At 37.1% G+C, this 17,086-nt stretch overlaps 1 protein-coding gene across 1 annotated transcript in view; it reads right to left on the reverse strand.

Annotated features, from left to right (window-relative positions):
* Positions 1 to 17,086, reverse strand: part of CAMK4 (calcium/calmodulin dependent protein kinase IV) — a 251,074-nt gene that overhangs the window by 211,909 nt on the left and 22,079 nt on the right. The window lies entirely within an intron of this gene.

The following is a 17,086-nucleotide window of genomic DNA, read 5'->3' on the forward strand; positions in this document are numbered from 1 at the left end:
TGAAAAAAGGCTGCAGAGAGGTCAAGAATGAGTAATGAAAAAATAGCCATCAAATTTGGCTATTATAAAATATTATTAGTAACTATGAAGAGAGTAGTTTCAATTGTATAAGGAGGTAAGAAGCCAGACTGTAGGGTTAAGAAGTGAAAGGAAAGGAAATGAAGATAACTTTAATAGATGACATTCTGTAGTATAGCCACAAGAAAGGAGGGATATGAGACAATAGGTAGCAGGGATGTATGGATCAAATGAAGATTCTTTAAGGATAGGGAAGACACAGGCGTGTTTGTAGTCAGTAGGGAAGGAGCCAGTAGAGAGAAACTGAAGAAAAGTATGAAGAATGCAATCTGCTGGGGAAGACACAATACTCCATCTCCCAACTCAGAGTGTTTTCACTGACTCTTTCTCATGCCTAGAACACGTTCCTTCATTTCTACCTCCTAGCTTCCCTGTACTCTTTCAAGTCTCACCTAAAGTCCCACTTCCTGCAAGAAGCTTTTCCCAGTCCTCTTTCATCTTAGTACCTTTATTTCTTAGCTCTGATTTTTCAGTTTAATCTACTTTATTAACATTTTCTCCAACACTTTTCTTAAGTCTAGACAATCAACAAAATAAGTCAAGCTGTAAATTGTAGCATTTGTTAATTTCTAATGTATAAATATTCACACTAAAAACATGATAGAGGAAGATCTGGTATTAGATGACTCTAGCAAACATCTGCCTGTATGTATCTTGTTTATATATAGTTGTTTGCATGTTCTCTTACCCATTTTTACTTTAAGCTTCTTAAGAAGGCACTATTTTTGTCCTTCTTTGGATCTCCAGTGTTTTAACAAACAGTTGATTGGTTGATTAATTGAATATCTCAGAATTACTAGTTGGAAAAATTACTAACATTTAGACAATGGTTTGACTCCTTGCTCTAATTTAAATTTTCATGTACCTACAACTAACCCTTGACTTTTTTATATGTGAGGCAAGATCAAAATAGAGGAAATATTTAGTCAGATAGTATTTAAGGCATTTCATAGGAAAAGAGAAGATCTTTAGGAAACAAAGCTAAGGAAGAGGAATGGCCAGGGCAAAGGAGCAAAGATGGTATGAGGGCTGTCCTATGTGAAAAAGAGGGAGAAGATCACTTTGGCTGGATCATAGAATGAAGGAGAGAAACTAACTCTACTGACACTGAAAAGAAGTTTAGAAGGAGTTCAGGGGATTATGGGAAAATATTATGAGTTCAATCTTTGACATATTGAATTTAAAATGTATCCAGGATATCCAGTTTGAAATGTCTAGTAGTGAATTAGTGATGTGAGACTTAAAGCTCATGGGAAAGACTGGATAGATCAATGAATTATCTGAATAAAGATAATAATTAAACCCATGGGAGATGATTAGATTATCAGAAACATAGAATGACATTAGAAGGACAGAAACATAGAGAAAACCTAAAAATTTAGGGATATAATGTGGATGATAATGCAGTAAAGGAAACCGAAAAGGCGAAGTTAGGTAGAAGGAAACCAGAATAAAGTAGTATCACAAAAACCCAGAGAGGAGAGACTATGCTAGAGAAAAGGGTATTTAATAATATCAAATGCAGTAGACAGTTTGAGAGGGATTCAATATTAAAAAAGAAAATAAAATCAAATTTGGTCATTAGGAGACCTTAGGTAACTTTGGAAATAACAGCTTCAGTTGAATAATGAGAAGCAAGACTACAAAAGGTTGAGAAGAAGGAAAAGAAGTAGAGGCATCAAATGTAGATGGGGTTTTTTTTCCAAGGCATTTGGCTGTAAATGAGAGGGAAAATAGAGGCAATAGCTTGAGAATACAGTAGGATCTAGTGAAAAGATTGTTTCAAGGATGGCTGGGAGGTGGAGTTAAGATGGCAGCTTAGAAACAGCTAAAGTTGAGTCCCTCTGTGCAAACCCTTCCACACCAATCAAAAACAAAGCACTTTGAGGAGGACACAAAATGAAATACAACAACAGGACAGAGCTGGGGGACCCTCCTGTTAGATTCAACTTAAAAAGTACACAGAGAAGGTTGAATTCTCGAATTTAAGGAAAAGAAAGAAGGAAGGTTCCAGGATCTTTCCCCCATCTACTGTGCAGAGGCTCAGGCAGTTGCTGGGGTCTCAGGCAAGGGCCCCAGCCCAGTGGGAGTGCCTTGTTACCACAGCTATGTGAAGCTCAGGGCTCTGACCATAGCTGGCAGGGAAGCAGCTAGAGGAGAGGTACAGAGAGGAAGGCAGCCTAATCACAGCCTTCAGCCACCACTCCCACATCTCCAACCTCTGCCTCTTAAGGTTTTGGCCTCAGGGTACATCCAGCTCTGCAGATCAGCTCAGCCTGCTTGATCTAGTCTAGCAATAGTGCAGATGAGAAACCTTCAGAGGGCAGGAAAGCTCAACCTCCAACACCCCTCTCCCACCTACTGTGCTGATATCTGTGGTAGGAATCATGTGACTGGGATCCCACGGATGAAGGCTGCAACCATGACAGATTACCCTGGTACCACCACAGGAAGTTCAGGGCATAGATGGAGCAGCTGGCAGGGAGGTGACTGGCAGAAAAAAAGAGGAGGACAGAGGATAACTACCTTCAGCCTCCACACCTTCACTTTCAGTTTCTGCTGGCAGCTGGGGAAGATCTGGCCTTAGGGCTCATTAATACAACAAGTCAGTTCCATCAGCCTAATCCAGTTAATCAGCAGAGCAGAGAAGAAATCGCTTCAGGACAGAATGACCCAAACCCACAGATCCAGCATATAAACAGAAAAGCAAGAATACAGTTAATGATGAAGGGGAAAGAAGGAAAAAATATGAGTAAGCAACAAAAAAAAAAATACAATTGACAGCTTATATCCAGGTAATATACAAATAACAAATGGAACCGAGGAACAACAAGCAAAAACTCAGGAATTCCAGCGAATTGGACACAGAACTTAGAACACAATTCAAAAAACAATTAAGAGAGGCTGAAGAAAATTGGGGAAAATATTTAAAAAGCAAAATAGGTCATCTGGAAACAGAGGCATATGAACTAAAACAATAAAATAGTGTCTTAAAAACAGAATTGACCAGCTTGAAAACAAGGCAAATAAAGTGAAAGATGACCTACAAAGAAAAACAGAATCAAAAGGAAAAGGATGACCAAAAAGCCAGGGATGAAATTCAGTCTTTAAAAATTAGAATCCAACAACTAGAAGCAAATGACTTCACAAGGAAGCAAGAGTATAAAACAAAATCAAAAGGCTGAAAAGATCAGGTAAAATATGAAACACCTCATTAATAAAACAGACCTAGAAAATAAATCCAGAAGAGACAATTTAAGAATTATTGGACTACTTAAAAATCATAACCAAGGGAAAAGCCTGGACATCATTCTAAAGGAAATTATCCAAGAAAACTGCCCTGACATTCTTGAACAATAGAGTAGAAACTGAAAAAATCCATCAATCACCTCCTGCATTAAATCCCCAATTGACAATGCTAGGAATTTTATAGTCAAGTTAAAGAACTTCCAGAGCAAGGAAAAGATACTACAAGCTGCTGTGGAGCCACAGTTAGGATAACACAGGACTTGGTTGCATCCACACTGAAGGACTGGAAGATATGGAATATGATATTCTGGAAAGCAAGGGAACTGGTTCTATAACCAAGAATCAACTGCCCAGCAAAATTGGCTATATTCTTGCAGGAGAAAGTATGGTCATTTAATAAAATAGTCTTCCCAGCATTCCTAAAGAAAAGACCTGATTTAAACAGAAAATTTGATGCCCAAACACAGGCAGAGAGACAGGAGGTCTGGGTTCAAATCTGGCCTCGGAAACTTCCTAGCTGCATGACCCTGGGCAAGTAATTTACCCCCATTGCCTAGCCCTTACCTCTCTTCTGCCTTAGAAACAATATATAGTATGGATCCTAAGATGGAAGGTAAGAGTTTTGTTTTTTTTTTTTAAGTGCTTGGGGGCAGGGAGGGAGAAGACCAATACAATGGAAGGGTAGAAGAGGCTGGCTGGCAACAAGTAATACTTAAATCTTACGCTCCTTGGAATTGGCTCAGAGAGGGAAGAACAGTCAGATCCATTGGAGCAGAGAATTGTATTGTGCCCTATAGAGAAGTAGAAGGGTAATAAACAGGCTAGTGGGGAGGGGAGCAATACAAGGGAGGGAGAGGTTGGGGGTAATTTAAAAGTCACTATAGTAAGAGGGGAATAAATGAGAGGGGAGAGGGTGGGAAGGGGAGTAAGATTAGGGAGAGGAAAGACTGACTAAAAGTGAAAAGGTAGAGGAGAGGATAAGAGGGATAAAAGGCAGAATCAAAGGAGGAAGTCAAAATGGAGGAGAATACATAGACAGTAATCATAAATGAATATGTATGGGATGAACTCAGCCATAAAAAGGAGCAGATAGCAGAATAGATTAAAAACCAGAATCCTACCATACGTTATATACAAGAAACACACTTGAGGCAGGTAGACATACACAGGATAAAAGGTAAGAGGATGGAGCAGAAGTTACTGGGCTGCAATTGAGACAAAGAAAGTAAGAGTAGCAATTATGATCTCAGACAAAGCTAAAGCTAAAATATATCTCATTAAAAGAGACAAGGAAGTGTGGAATTAGAATCTGTTACCCTAAAAAAACTACAATTTCCAGCACCCCACTCTCTTCCTGTCATTACTTGCTGATGTAGACAGGTTATAAATTCTGTGGAGTTCCATCTGTCAGAGTTCTTGTCTTCCTGTTCAAGGCTTTGGTGGAGCAAGATTTTGGAGCAGGTAGAAAAAAAACTTAGTCACATGGTTCCATTTTGTTAGATAATAAACTTTACAAAAATAATACTTGAAGCATTGGACATTAATTTAAATCCTACATTTATGGTGATCAGAAATGGAGTTCAGAACCATTAATTCTCTCTGAGTAGATTAGTTTGAAAAGAAACCACGTTTCTCCTGTCATGGCTTTTTCCCCCCACCCCCTTCCAGGGAACTCCCTTTGAGCCTGTTGCTGCTGATCCTGCTTCCTGCTGCTAATTCCCTGGGGGGTCCCAGCCACCTACTCCAGCCAATCCTGACTTCCTGCTTGGGTGGTCCTTTTGGAGCCATTGTTTCTGCAGCTGCTGCTGCTGCTGCTCATGATTGGAACTGCTCTCTGGAAACTTGGAAAGTATAAATCCCTCTTTCCCTTATATTGCCAACAGGTGAATGCTTGCTTGCTGCTTGCCTTGGAAGCCTGTGTGTGTTTCCCTTAGGCAATAATTAGCCTCCTAAAGAGCTTTTACTTGAGGACAGCTTCTGCCCTCTTAACTCCCTGCCCACATGGCAGGGGAAGCAAGCTGCTCCCTAGGGTTTTACCCCAGGGAGAAGGGAAAGGCAGGTTACTCTTCCAAACTGGAAGTAGAATTGCAAGCATGGCTCACTCTATGAAAGAGCAGTACACTACCTATCTCAAATAGCTCCCAGTTTTAGAATGTCTTTTCTTCCTACTTTTCCTGGGTGTACTGGTCCTTTTGATTTTTAGGAGACATTCATCTTCCTACATCCCCTTGCCATTCTGACCTGTCCAGTCTCTACGATACATCCAATATGGGATTCCTCCTCTCTACTGGAGATCCCCGAGGTGTAATAAAAGGAACCTAAATGGATAATGATCCTGGGGAGGGGAAGGAACCTTAAAGAGTCTAGAGGTAGATTTTTAAGCCTTTTCAGACCCCATTGTTTTATGGAAGTCTCTGTATCAGAATTGAGGAAAAAAGGACTCTTGAATTTAGAGCCTGTATCCTGTCACATATATTGTATTTGCTGACTGCTTGTGTTAAGATTTTATTTTGTTTGTTAAAGTCTGTTACACTATGTCACTTTAAGTTACTGTGTTTTGATTAGCTCTATGTGCTATTAGCTCTATGTGCTATTAGATACCATTATAAAAGTACCTTTGAGTTATTTGTAACAAGAGATAAGGGTCCATTTAGTAGCTGAAGTGAAGTGTTATAGCACTAATCCCCACCTCTTCATTTATGAAAATGTAATGGATGAGACATACAAAGACATGCCTTTTATTGCTGTTACAGTCTCACACCAGAGGGGTTGGGAAGGTTTTCCTAGGGGGTATGGTATCCCTGGATGACTCCCAAGAGGGAACATTTCCCATGAAACCTAAGTAGCTTCTGGATGATTTTTAACTGCTCAGCTTAATCTACCTCCACCAGAATGATATAGAGTTTTGGTGACATTTTAGACTCAAAAGGTTTTCTTGAATTAGCTGCTATACTACTGTTTTTTATAAAGCTGTTTTCTTAGTGAAAATTAATGTATCCTGAGTTGATCTGTGTGTTTGTCAACACACTCCTCAGGGGGGGTTGTATAATTGTCATAAAATACTAGTTTTATGAGAGTTTTTCTTGTTTGAGAGTAATTTTAAGATAAGAAACTTGCTACTTCCCAGAATCCAGGAAGTGAACTGTTTGGAGAAGGTGCCATGGAGATGCCTGCAGAAACCTCACACTTCAGAATGAATTTTGGGATATAGTGAAATTGAACTGTGGGGGTTGAATGCATTTGTTTTGAATGTACACTTTTATGCCAAAGGGACTGCCCCCTAATTGGCTTTTTGTCAATGTGCTAGCAATCATTGGTTTTGTTCTCTTTCCCTTTTATCCCCAAATTATTGCAATATTATGTTTTCATGATCCACTGGGAAAACTAGTCTCCCAAAGGATCCCAGGGGGAATTGTATAATTAGAATCTGTTACCCTAAAAAAACCTATGATTCCAAGCATCTCACTCTCTTCCTGTTGTTACATGCTGACATGGACAGGATATAAATTCTGTGGAGTTCCATCTCTCACACTCTTGTCTTCCTGTCACAGCTTTAGTGGAGTGGGCTTTTTGAATAGGTAGAAAAAACTTAGTCACATGGTTCTACTTTGTTAGATAATAAACTTTATAAAAATAATACTTGAAATACTGGACATTAATTTAACTCTTACAGAAAGTAATTACATCTTGATGAAAGGCAGTATAAATAATGAAGAAATATCAGTATTCAACATATATGCACTAAAGGGTACAGAATTCAGATTTCTAAAGGAGAAACTAAAGGAGCTTAAGGAGAAAATACATAGTAAAACCATACTAGTGGGGGACCTCAACCTTCCTCTGTCAGAATTAGATAAATTGAACCATAAAATAATTAAGAAAGAAATAAGGGAAGTGAATGAAATGTTAGGAAAATTAGAGCTAATAGATATCTGGAGAAATATTAAATAGGGATGAAAAGGAATATATCTTCTTTTCAGCAGCACATGGCACATATACAAAGATTGACCATGTACTAGGGCATAAAAACATTGCAAACAAATGTAGGAAAGCAGAAATAATAAATATAATTTTTTTCAGAATAGAATGAAATAAAAATCATAATCAGTAAGGGCTTGTGGAAAGGCAGATTTAAAATTAATTAGAAACTAATCCAATTCTTCAAAACTGGTGGGTCAAAGAACAAATCAAAGAAATGATAACTGATTTCATTAAAGAGAATGACAATGAGGAAACAACTTATCAATTATCTATGGGATGCATCCAAAGCAGTACTCAGGGGAAAATTTATATCCCTGAGTGCATATATCAACAAACCTGAGAAGGGAAGAGGTCAATGATTTGGGCATGCAACTTAAAAAACTAGAAAGAAAACAAATTAAAAATTTCCAGATTGGGGGAAGCTGGGTGGCTCAATGGATTGAGAGCCAGGACTAGAGACGGGAGGACCTAGGTTCAAATACGGCCTCAGACACTTCCCAGCTGTGTGACCCTGGGCAAGTCACTTGACCTCCATTGCCCACAAGGAGCCAATACACAGAAGTTAAGGGTTTAAGATTAAAAAAAATTTTTTTCCCAGATAAAAACCAAATTGGAGATCCTAAAAATGAAAGGAGAAATTAATAAAATCGAAAGTAAAAGAACTATTGAACCAATAAATAAGACTAGGAGCTGGTACTTTGAAAAAAAACATAAAATAAAATCTGGTTAATCTAATTTAAAAAAAAAAGAAGAAAATCAAACTAACAGTATCAAAGATGAAAAGGGTGTCCTCACCTCTAATGAAGAGGAAATCAAGGTAATTATTAAGAACTATTTTGCCCAATTATATGGCAATAAATATGAATGGGTAAATATCTACAAAAATATAAATTGCCTAGATTAACAAAAGAGGAAATAGAATACTTAAACAATCCCATCTCAGAAAAAGAAATTGAACAAGCCATCAAAGAACTTCCTAAGAAAAAATCCCCAGGGCCAGATGGATTCATAAGTGAATTCTATGAAACATTTAAAGAACAACTATCCTAATACTATACAAACTATTTGACAAAATAAGCAAAGAAGGAGTTTTACCAAATTCCTTTTATGACATAAATATGGTACTGGTTCCAAAGATGGCTAAGATTTGTGTTGCTCAGCAGAGTTCACTATGGTGTGATGTTCTCTTAAGGTCTTTACTACTTTTCCTTCTCCTATAAGGGTTGGAGAAAACTAAACAAATCTCAGAAACGCAGATACCAAGATGTCAGTAGGCTAAGAAATAATGAAATTAGCTCTTGGGAATTTGGGGGCAAAGGTTTCACTTCTTCCTGGATTCACTATTGTCCCAGAAGTAGAGAGAATCCAGAATTTAGTCACTCTCTGTTATATTCTCTTAATAAGCCAAACTGTGAGCCAAGGAAATGAAACACTCAGAGGCTTCCCAGTCTTTTGAGAAGTTTTCCTTCTGTTGCTGCCTCTCTCCAACTCTTATCTCCAGAGAACTTCTTCAAATTCTAGATATCTGGAATTTCCACTCTTCAGTCCTGATGCTAGGATGATTCTTCTTTTGGAAAAAAGAGAATTTCTAGAGTATTCAGAGACACATGTCTCCTCATAGGCAGGTAGTCCAATCTTGCCAGAAAAGCTGTTATATTTGGACATATTTTAAATCAGTAGGAAAGGAACAAATTTGGGAAAGGTTCCAGGGTAGGAGAGAAATTGAATATTCAATCTGCTGGAGAAGACAGGTTGGTGTACATAGAGAGGGCCTTGTTCATATTTGTTGGTCTTTATCAGATTCATAATTTTAAGAATCAGGCAAGGCATAAAAAATAAATTGAATCAAATCTTATCAGCCAAAAAATGTAAAGATGTCATTAAGACAATATATGAAGGAAAATCACAGATAACATCTATATAGCTTAAGAGGAACTTTAAGAATAGAACAATGAATAGAGAGAGCTCCAGGCCTGTAGTCCAGAGGACCTGGGTTTAAATCTGAACTTAGACATTTTCTAGCTATATGACCCTGAGCAAGTCATCTAACCCCCAAATGCCTATCTCTTATTGCTCTTAAACCTGGGAACTAATACTTAGTATTGATTCTAAGAGAGAAGAAAAGGATTTGTTTGTTTTTTTGGTATTTTTGAAGAGGAACTTTAGTCCTCTTTATACATCATAAAGATGTATAAAGGCAAGACTCACACAGGATAAAATGGCATTGAAACATAGATCTGCTCAGTGGAGGAAATACATATGTTGATAAAAACACAGATCTTTCAAAATCTATGAATGAATCTGAAAGAATTAGATGCTATGTAGACTGCACCTCATTGCCAAATATCCTACATTTTCAAAGACATTTAAAGTTATGATATGCCAAAATTCTCTATAAATCAAATTCCAAGCAACTTTGTAAAGAAAAGAAAAGAGAATAAAGTAGCTAGATGTTTTTTGAAAGAATTAATGATAGCTGAATAAAATGATACTTTCCATCCCAGAAAATCAGTTTTTGGGAACCTCTTTGATTTGTTACATTTCTAATGCTTTATGATAGGCTATACCCATATAGTACTGGTATTTCAATGAACCAAGTGCTACAAGTATAAGCCAAGGATTATTTCTAACCACTGCCATACTCTGGCTTGAATGGTATTTGGCCACAATAGTCAGCAGCTCTAAAGAATAAATAATGATCCCATCCTCATGATGATCTATGTATCATGACTTTATAGTCTAAGAAACTAAAAATCAATTTGTTTAAAAAAATGGAATACATATTGTCTTTAACATAACACAAGCTTAACAATTTTATTAAAATGATCATTTCAGTGTAAGCCATCATCTGAAACAACTGATTTTAATTTACTACAGAAACTAAAAGTTACTTAATAAATTCAATTATTAATGAGATGCATGTTAGATTTTAAGACAGAATCTATTCCATAGATTCTTTGGCTTGCAGTGACCTGTCTTTAAGGGAGAATCACATTTAAGACATTTATCTTTTCAGAATTCCAGGGAAGAAGGCTCCATAACATTATATAGTTAAAAACAGAGTATTTAATCAAATGATCAGAAAGCTTTTATTTTTTATCTACACCAAATTTTCACAGAAATTTACCTAAACTATATCTGACCTCCAAAGAAGAGAAAATATAGTTACTATTACTCATAGATCAAGTTGTTTAATATCTTAAACTGACATTGTCATCCTTCTTCTTCAAAATAAACAGAACACACCATTTTTACTTTTTCTCTTAAGAACTTTTGCTTACCTGTGTGTATGGGCATGAGGATGTGGATGTGTGGTTTGAAACTTCCAAATTGTCCATACCCTGTCTTAAACTCTAGAATGCTTAAAATGGACCCAGGACTAAGTTTAAGAGCATAATTATCTTGCTCAGAAGACTTCTCATTAGATGAAGATCAAAATTTTTTAGATCTTTAAGAGAAAAAAAATCTGATTACCTAGATAATACATGAGTACAGCAGTGTGGTGTCTGGGTGTCTATGCTAGAAATAACGTGAGCATTTTAATGTAGATTGTTCTAGTAAACTGATTTCTATCAATCTTGCTATATCTTACCAGGTCACATGAATTTCAGTAGTTTTCACAGCAAAATATATTGGAAATGGAAATAAACATTAACATGTAGCAGGAGACTGGGTAATGGGAGCCCCATACTTAGACCACATGCAGCAAGCCAAGGTACATGGAGAGGCTTGGTGAAATTTTTCTGGAAGTATGTGATAACATAAATAGGAAGTCCCTGCTATTTACTTCAAAGCTTGTGTATTATTCAATAACTCTTTCTAGGACACTAGCCACTTATTGAAAAAATAGATTTTTGATTGGCTGAGCTTCTGGAATTGGGTTTTCATTCAAAGTTATGAACTGACCTGAATATGTCTTTCCTTCTTTCCTGCCTGGTTACATTTGAGTGAGAAGGTAAGAATTGCTATTGTTAAGCTTCCTAGTGAGAAAGAAAGAGTAACTGACTAAATATCTGAGTTAATACAAAGCCAGGAGACATTGCCCTGATTTTGCTTTTGTCCCTGCTATATCTAGTCTTTCCTGCTTGAGGCAGAGAATATTGGATATAGAATGGAATAGACTGTGTATGCTACAAAAAAAAAAAAAATGAGAAAAGAAAGCTAATGGTGTGTTCTGTTTACTCTGAAGAAGAGGGATGGCAATGTCAATTTTAAGATATTAAAAGATTTGATGGGCATTTAATGCTGAATGTCACCTAGGAATTTTAATGTTTGAAAAAATATATTCATCATGGTATTGAAGGTAGGAATAGAATGCCAGGAAGCAATGGCCACTGGAAAATCATGGATGCAATGAGGATATTTTTAAAGTAAATGTAGAATGCCCAAAGAGCTCTAAAAGACTGCCTGCCCTTCAATCCAGCCATAGCATTGCTGGGTTTGTACCCCAAAGAGATCATAGATAAACAGACTTGTATGAAAATATTTATAGCTGTGCTTTTTGTGGTGGCAAAAAACTAGAAAACGAAGAGATGACCTTCAATTAGGGAATGGCTAAATTGTGGTATATGTTGGTGATGGAATACTATTGTGCTCAAAGGAATAATAAGCTGGAGGAATTCCATGTGAACTGGAAAGTCCTCCAGGAATTGATGCAGAGTGAAAGGAGCAGAGCCAGAATAACATTGTATACAGAGACTGATACACTGTGGTGAAATCGAATGTAATGGACTTCTATACTGGCAGCAATGCAATGACCCAGGACAATTCTGAGGGATTTATGGAAAAGAATAATACCCACCTTCAGAGGAAGAACTGCAGGAATGGAAACACAGAAGAAAACATGGGTTGATGTGGGCATGGTTGGGGATGTAGACACTAAACAACCACACCAATGCAACTATCAATAATATGTAAATAAGTCCTGATTGATCACACGTGTTAAAACCAGTGGAAATGTGCATTGGGGGGGAGGTGAAAGGGGGTGAAGGGGAAAGTAAAAACAAGAATCATGTAACCATGGAAAATTTTTCTAAAAAAATAAAATACTTTAAAAATAAATAAATAAATAAATGAAATAAATGTAGAAAAGAGATAACCGAGGAGAGTATAGATTAGTGGATGGCTATACAATCAAGGATAGGAAAGGCAAGGGGCTTGACCAGGGAGAGCTGTCCTCTTTGACACATACCTATAGAGATCCTGTTCTATAACCAGAGACTAATCTGAGTGGCCTACGGTGGTCGTTGGATGCAAAGAATGAAACAGATTGGAAGCACGGCTTGTTAGCTCATAGTACTCCAAGATATACTGGAGTACTTTATTATAAAGGAAATTAAAGATCCCCTTCCCCCAACAGCCCAAGAAAGTTTCCCACAGTTATAGAGAGCAGGATTTTTACTATAATCAAAACAAAAGCCTTAGAAGCCTCCAGGTATAGATAAAAAACCTATGCTAAACTATCAACTATACGTGTTATCTTTAAGTGGAGCCTGGGACATCTTGTTAGGCCAGAAAACCCCTGAAGTTCTCAGCCTTGATGGTATTAAACAATTTTTTGAGCCTCATTATTTTACTTTAATTCTGGGCAAAATGCCCTGCCAAGGGTTCAACCGCGGCCGTCTGTGTTCTCAGTCAAAGGGGAACAGAGTTAGCCCCCCTCCTGCTGGAGTGCTGAGAGCCCAAAGCTTTTTCAATAAGACTATAATGCATTTTGAAAGAAGGTGAGAATTATGAAAGGAATCGAAAGAGGAATCTCAGATTTTTATCTTAGATATCCTACTCCGTCTCGACCCTGATAGGAAGAAAAACCAATACACAGCTCTGCCAATCTGTATTGATCTTTTGAGGGGGTCCAAATAAAAATATCTACTTGAGATTCTAATTTCTCTTAATAGCTCCTAAAATATCCCCCTTCTCTTCAAAATAACATCATTTATTAGACAGGAAAACTTTGAATAATGAAAGAAGTTAAAATTGGTTATAATCATCAGTTATAGTTGGATCTGATATGAATTACAGATCAAATTGTTTGTTGATGGCTCTCTACACACACCTACAATAACTGTCATTTTTCCTGAAGTAAGGCACAATGGAAAGGGAGAATCCATAAATAAGGGAATAGAAGAGAGGAAATCCCAGAAAGTATACTTTGAGATATTTGATCGCATGAGGAATATTGAGAAAAGAGAAAGACCATATAGTTACAGGGGTTATAGATCAGAGAATGAGGATCTGTCATAGATTTAGAGAATGAATGATGAAGAAAGTGAGAGAAATCCTTATTGGAAAGGGATAGCAAAAGAATGAAATTTATAAAAATTAATGAGCAGTACTAGTTGAAAAGGATGGGAGAAAGGGGGAAATCTAGTTGAAAAACTGAAAGAAAAAAGTGGAGGAAAGAATTACATAAACAGATAAAAATAGGAGGAAAAAAGAAAGACAATGAATGACAGAGAACATTTTGTATTTCATCCAGAAAATAACAGGAAACCACTATAGTTTATTGAGTAGAGAGGTGACATGATTGTTCTTGTACTTTTTAAAAATCATTTTAGAGGCTGCATGGAAGATATATTAGAGTGGGGAGAGACTTGAGGAAGACAGATTTACCAACTGACTATTGTAATAATCCACACATAAGATGATGTGAGCTTGAAGTAAAGTAGTGGTGCTATCAGAATAGAGAAGGAGATGTTGTAAAAGTGAAATTGAGAGGCAGTACCAGATTGCATATGAGAGATAAAATGAGAAGGAATTCAGGATGACTCCTAAATTGTGAGACTAAGGGACTGGGAGGAAGGTGTTGCATTCTAACAGTAATAGGAAAGGTAGGATGAGGCTGAGGGGAAAAGATAATGAGTTGTTTTGGACATGTTGAGTTTAGGATGTCTACTTGACTATCCAGTTCAAGATGTCTGTGAGGCAGGTGGAGATGCCAGAGTGAGATCAGCTGAGATGTTAAGGTGAGGTGGGTAGATCTGAGAATCATCAGCATAAAGATAGTAATTAAATCAATGGAGTGAAAGATCCCAAAGTGAAGTAGTATAGAAGGAGAAGAGGGCCCAAAAAAGAATCCTGAGGAATACCTATGGTTAAAGGGTATGATCTGAAAAAGGATCCAGTATAAGAGTCAGAGAAGGGAAAGTCAGACAAGTAGAAGGAAAACCAAGAAAGAATATTCTGAAAACCTAGAGAGAAGAGAACATCAAGGAGGAGAGAGTGATTGGCAGTGTCAAAAGCTGCAGAAAGGTCAAGGAGAATGAGGATTGAGAAAAGAAAGACTTTTGGATTTATTAGTTCATCAGAAACTTTGGAAAGAGTGAGTGTAATTGAACTATTAAAGATGGAAATCAGATTTTAAAAGGTTAAATAGAGAGTGAAAGGAGAGAAAGTGGAGGCATATATTACAGATAGTCTTTTTGAGGAGTTTAGCTGAAAAAAGACAGAAAGGATATGGGATGATAGCTAAAATGGAAGGATCAATATGTTTATATGCAGTAGAAAATAGCAGAGAAAGATTGAATGACAGAGGGGGCAATCTGTTGAAAGAGATGAAATAAAACTGGATCACTTAAGTGGGTAGAAAGGTAGCCTTGGTAAGAAATAAAATCACCTCAGTATGTAAGACAGGGGTAAAGTAGAAGACAGAGGCAAAAGACATATGACTGACAGGAGATGAAAAAGAGAGGGAAGACTAAGTTCATAGTGAATGGCCTCTATTTTTTCCAAAATATGAGGCAAGGCTCTTATCTAAGAGAGTGGGGGAAGGAGGAATCATGGGAAGTTTGATGAAGTATAAAAAGATCTGGAAAAGACACTATGAAGAATGAGATATTAAATTGATAAGGAAGGTAAAGTTCTAGTGTCTAGCAATAGTAAGGGTCCAGTTGAGGTCATATAACATAAATTTGTAATGGACCCATTGTGTGATTTCCTCTATCTTTGTTCAACACCATGTGCTATTTGACTGGGGCTAATTAGTGATGTGAAGAGGGCAATAGGGATTCAAGAGAGGAGGATAGTATAGAGTTGAATTGGTTCACCAGTGGGGTCAGTATCCTGAGAGAAGAGGAGAGATTGACTGATGCAGGAGAGATGGCCTTGTGGGAAATTGAGGGATCAAGGGATTGGAGATCACAGATGAACAGTAGGGTTTTGTAAGGGAAGATAGAAGGAGAAATGAAAAGCCAGTAGATTGTGGCTAGAATAGGAAATTTCAGAATTCTTTAACACCGAGATGATATATTTGTGGATGATGGCAAGATCGAACCATCCTTGCATTCAAATGAGATTGGGTGGAAGAGTAGCTAATGGGAAATAAGATTGAGGAATTGAGTGTTTAGGGTATTTGAGGGAATCAAGATAAATAGACAGAATAACATATATGTTTAAGTCTCCTAATATGAATGCATAGGTTAGATAGGAAAGAAAAATTATTAGTCAAATATTAAACTCATTGAGGAAAGAAGGGAAATGACCTAGGGGTATATATATAGAACAACCACTAGGGAGTTGTGAATTGATCTAGAATTGATTCTAGAAGGCAACTTGAAATTATATCCAAAGGGTTTTAAAAGAAAGCATACCCTTTGATCCAGCAATACCACTACTAGGTTTGTACCCCAAAGAGATAATAAAAAAGAGTTGTACAAAAATATTCATAGCCACACTTTGTGGTGACAAAAAATTGGAAAATGAGGGGGTGTCCCTCAATTGGTGAATGGCTGGATAGATTGTGGTATATGATGGTGACAGAATACTATTGTGCAATAAGGAGTGATGAATTGATTGATTTCTATATGAACTGTAAAGATTTCCACGAACTGATGCAGAGTGAAATGAGCAGAACCAGGAGAAAATTGTACACAGAAAATGAAACATTGTGGGAAAATCAAATGTAATCAACTTTGCTACTAATAGCAGTGCAATGATCCAGGACAACCATGAGGGACTTATGAGAAAGAGTGCTATCCACATCTAGAGAAAGAACTGTAGAAGTAGAAACAGAGAAGAAAAGCATATGATTTATCTCTTGTTTATCTAAGTATATGATTTGGGGTTTTGGTTTTAAAAGGTTACTCTGTTACAAAAATGAATAATATGGAAATCAGTATCAAGTGACAACACATGTATAAGCCCGTACAATTGCTTATCAGCATGGGGGGGAGGGGAAGAAGGGAGGGAGATAACATGAATCATATAACCATGGGAAAAAAATTTTTTAAATTTAATAAATAAAATAAATTTTTAAAAAGAACAGCCACCAGGATTTAAATTGGGTAATATATATATAAATATCATGAACCTCGAAAGAAAAGAAGCAACTGAATGATGGGGGAAAGAGAACCTGGAAGTGGTGATGGATAACCAGGTGTTTTCCAACTACCTCACTTCAACCAGTAAGCCAAAGAGAAGGAGTAAAGGCTATCCAGTACTGCAAAGGGTTGCCAGAGAAGCTGTGTCATCAGAGAGAAGTCAGGTTTCAGTAAGAACTAGTAGATGGAAGGAATGGGAAAGGAAAATATTTTAAATGAAGAGAAGTTTGTTGAAACAGGAATTCTACAGGGCACAATTTAAAGACAGCATGAAGTTACCTTGAAATTTTGGTGTGGGAGGGTTAAGGAAGATAGGAATGAGAAAACAAGTGAAAAGGGGTATGGAATAAAGCTTGGTTGATGATCTACCAGCGTTAAAAGATGCTGGAATTTGAACCATATGACTGGATGTGAAAATGTTCAGCACTGAGTGAAGAGCATCATTCCTCTACAATCAAATG

Source organism: Gracilinanus agilis, chromosome 1 (assembly GCF_016433145.1).
Source record: "Gracilinanus agilis isolate LMUSP501 chromosome 1, AgileGrace, whole genome shotgun sequence".
NCBI classification, from domain to species: domain Eukaryota; kingdom Metazoa; phylum Chordata; class Mammalia; order Didelphimorphia; family Didelphidae; genus Gracilinanus; species Gracilinanus agilis.